At 46.9% G+C, this 4,041-nt stretch overlaps 1 long non-coding RNA gene across 1 annotated transcript; it reads left to right on the top strand.

Annotated features, from left to right (window-relative positions):
* Positions 1-587: 587 nt before the first annotated feature.
* LOC146435575 (uncharacterized) lies at positions 588-3,478 on the top strand. The gene is made up of 3 exons (XR_014853090.1): positions 588-716; positions 1,762-1,928; positions 3,281-3,478. It is a non-coding gene; the product is annotated as an uncharacterized LOC146435575 (long non-coding RNA).
* Positions 3,479-4,041: the final 563 nt, after the last annotated feature.

Raw genomic sequence — 4,041 nt, forward strand, 5'->3', positions numbered from 1 at the left:
CCCACACTTCCACATCTTCGCCAGCTCCTGGGGTGTCGCTAAAGCCACTCAGCCACATCCATTCCCTAATCGTACCATCGCCGGTGTTTCCTGATACACAGGAGCTAACCACTTGAAATCTTGTTGTCTGTGAGTGATGGTTGCTGAAAAAACACGCCATCACATGGGAATATTGGGTCAGAATATCCCAACCCAGCCAGCCACGAGGGCTGGAGTGAAGAACACCCAGCCTGTGCATCCATCGGCACTTTGGTGTAGCAAATGCGATGGTTTTGCTTTCCACTTTCGGGGTCCATGATACTTTAAAAACCGGTTGTGCTGTGGTGTGCCTGGAGGAGAGGTGCTCCCCTGACTTAAACTTGCTGCTGTTGTTTGCTCCAGACACTTTCTTGAAGCGTGGACTGGAGACAAGAAGTCCTAAAAAATGAGGCAGTAGCCTCAAGGAGCGGATTTCATCAAGCTTAAACTGCATCTAGAGTCACGTCCCCCTGCAAGGCACCTGCCCTTTGCGTCCCACACCCGAGAAGATTCAAAACAGGCCGTGGACTTGAGGGTTTTCAGGCTTTTTTGAGTTGCTTTTGTTTTTGAACATCAGTTTTCGCCCAATTTGCAGCTCGCTTAACGCGGGGACGGGAAGTGGTGTGGGCAGGCCAGCTCGGACACACGGCGGGACTGCGTTCAGCCTCTGCCGCCACACCTGCTGGGCTCTGCTTGAGGTGAAGAGACTGAGAAGGAGTTTAGCAACTGTTTCTTTTAGCTTCCGGTGGTGAGGGCTGGGCTGATGTTCCTGTATGAGAAAATAGTGGCTGCCGGCTTGTGGGAAAAAGCAGCTGCCAGCGGGTGGGGCTGGGTTGGGCTGGGCTGGGCAGGACTGGGCTGGTGTTGCCGTGTGGGAAGATGCTGGCTGTCGGCGGGTGGGGCTGGGCTGGGCTGGTGTTGCCGTACGAGAAAACGGCGGCAGGCGGGGCTAGGGTGGGCTGGGGTCGCTGTGTGGGAAAACACGGCTGCCGGCGTGTGGGGCTTGGCTAGGTTGGTGTTGCGGCGTGAGGGAATGGTGGCTATCGGCATGTGGGGCTTGGCTAGGCTAGTGTTCCCTTGTGGGAAAATGGCGGCTGCCGGCGTGTGGGGCGGGGCTGGGCTGGGCTGGTGTTGCTGTGTGCGGAATATGGTGCCTGCCGGCGTGTGAGGCGGGGGTGGGCTGGTCTGGATTGGACTGGGCTGGTATCGCTGTGTGGGAAAATGGTGGCTGCCGGCGTGTGGGAATTGGCTAGGTTGGTGTTGCCATGTGCGAAAGTGGTGTCTGCCGGCGTGTGGGCGTGGGCTGGGCTGGTGTTCCCACGTGGGAAAATGGCGGCAGGCTGGGCTGGGCAGGGCTGGTGTTGTCGTGTGGGGAAAAGGGCGGCTGCCGGTGTGTGGGGCTGGGCTGGGCTGGGCTGGGCTCGGCTGGGCTCGGCTGGGCTCGGCTGGGCTCTGCTGCTAGGTGTCCCAGGCGGCTCGGCTGCTGGTAACGAGAAGAGGAAAGCCTGTGTTTGGTTGGCTTCAAAGCAGGTTGTTTGGAAAAACTGTTCTCTGTCAAGAGTTTGAGCTTGTTCCTTTGACTTCTGAGTTTCTATGAAAGGAGGGTTTTTTTTTTTCTTTTCCCCCTTATTTCCCCCCTGTCATGCAGCTTTAAAGGTTGAGATTCTGTGTGCAAGTGCAAATCCACTAAAATGCCCTGAGTTTGAGTTCTATTCAAGTGAATTCCCTGGGCTTTCTCTTCAGGCAGAAGAGTTTGGAGAAAGGGATCTGGAAAAGTCAGACACACACCTACGCAGGCTGTAGGTGGTATTTGGAGAGAGAAAAAGGCCTAATTCTGAACAGGCTTTGCTGGTTGAAATAGATCTCCAGTGATTTGTATCCACTGAAGACTTGGCCTGATGTGGTGAAAGGTAAAACACATGCCTAATCTGAAATCCTTCTGAAATATTTTCACTTCCCTGTTCAATTTTCTTGCAACCATTTTTTTTCCCGTGGAAGTCATATCACTTCTGGAAAGCTCTCTTTTTCAAATGTGCCTCTCTGTGTGGCATAGACATTAAGTAATATCTTTAATATCTTGCAGTTTCATATTGTATAGAATATTGAAGATCAAATGAGCAGCAACCAAGAAGAAAAAATGTGAATGAATGTATTACTTTTTGCTAATTAAACGAGTGCCTGATCAATGGTGTATTAGCAGAAGTGGGATTCAGATGTTGTGCTTCACTGGAATGGGAAGGAAAAACACTCTAAATTCCATTTTGCTTTACTATCTTGTCATTTGTTTAGCAGTGTGTGACATACTTGGTTGGGATGAATGGCACTTGTCAGCTGAATTTTTCATCGAGACACTTCTAAATTAAGTTGGTGTTCAGGGTTTTGAGTCATCTTTTGCACATCTTATGAAATACTGCCACTCATACCGCCTATAATGAAAAAATCTCATACAGTAGTATAATTGTTTACTGCTTAATCTGACCATTAACCTTCTATACTTTTTACAAAATGATGATGATACTAGTTTTTTTCTTTATTGTAGGCAGGCATTAGTGAGTGCTTTGCAGCAGTCATGTGAGGTACTACAATTTGGATTGTATTGGTATGCCCACAGTGGTAGCTCTCCAGATCCTGTTCTGGGTTCTTCCAGTGAAACCCTGGGACATAACATCAAGTTCAGGGCTGGTCTGGAGATCTGGCAACTAAATGTGCTGGTTTAGGCACTCTGTAAGACACAATTAGAGAGTCTTAAGACTCACTTCATGAAATTGCTTTGGCACTTGGTTAAATTGAGGCTATTTGGAATGGTTCAAAACTAGGTTAAAGCCAATAGTGCTTTCAAGTGCTAATTCAGTGGAACTTCAGAATGTTCTTAAGCTTGTGTTGCAGAGCAGCTTTTCTAAATTCTAAGTGAATTAAGATGCAACAGGTGAAAAAACCTCTTAAAAGTGACAACCCAAGATTCAGAGTCTGGGTAAGAGATGCAAAACATGTGTTTACATGGTGAAATCTTCCTTGTTTGCAAAGGAGTAAGTACAGAGTTAAACATTACAGCAAGAAACCTAAATTCTTCAATAGTGGTTGTTGTCTTTACAGTGTATCTGGGAAGCTCCATCCCTCTAATTCCCTCCAGGATAACAGCATGCCTGACTTTGAGAGTCTTCCGAGTGTTTTTTGTCTCTGGTGTACATGACTGGAATTAGTCCCCTTGCTCAGGAAATGCTGGTTATGTGACTGAATTTTGCCTGGTTTGTCTTCTTTTCAGGCCAGGAGAGAGCTCCATTCTCCCTGCACTTCCAGCCTGAGTCCTGTCCTGTGTACCAGAGAGGCATTGTGAACATGGCCATGTGCTTCTGGAGGTCCTTTGCAGTTATCTGTAGAAGTAACCTGCTTAATGACAGCTGCTGCCGGATGGATCTGCCTGTGCATGTTGACATGTAACATGTAGGAGCCATTTTTATCTGCAATGGTGAGCAAATGTCAGCTGATTCTCCTTTCTTGTAGAGAACAGCAGTAAAATATCTCAATGTACTGTCTGGATTGATATGGGCTCTGGCTTATCAAAGCTTGAGGAAAAACAGCAAAGAGTTAAGGTACTTTTATATGAAAACAGTGAGAGAAATCTCTATGGAAAAGGTAATTTCTGTACAGAGTTAACTATCTGACCCAATTCAGTAGTGGTCAAGAACCATTTATCTGCTTTGTGAAGAATAATGGTTTCCATTCCTTAAATTCAATCTTTGTATGAGTTTTCACTCCCAAGATGAGTGGGCTTTTTTTTGTTTTTTTAAATAACTACTCTATATAGAATTCCAGTGGAGGTGAAGAAAGAGGTCTCAGCTTCACGAGGTAAATCCCATGTAGGAAATACAAGCAATGGTCTCCTCTAGCTGCATTGAAGTAAGAACTATGTGTATTCAGTTTTGGGCAAGATATTTGCTGGGAATTTATCCTTATAGGATCATCTGGTGAATATGAAAGCTGTACTTGTGAGGCTGGGTTTTTGCCCATCCCTTTGGGGATATG

Source organism: Lichenostomus cassidix, chromosome 6, assembly GCF_008360975.1.
Source record: "Lichenostomus cassidix isolate B80296 chromosome 6, HeHo_3.0, whole genome shotgun sequence".
Taxonomy (NCBI): domain Eukaryota; kingdom Metazoa; phylum Chordata; class Aves; order Passeriformes; family Meliphagidae; genus Lichenostomus; species Lichenostomus cassidix.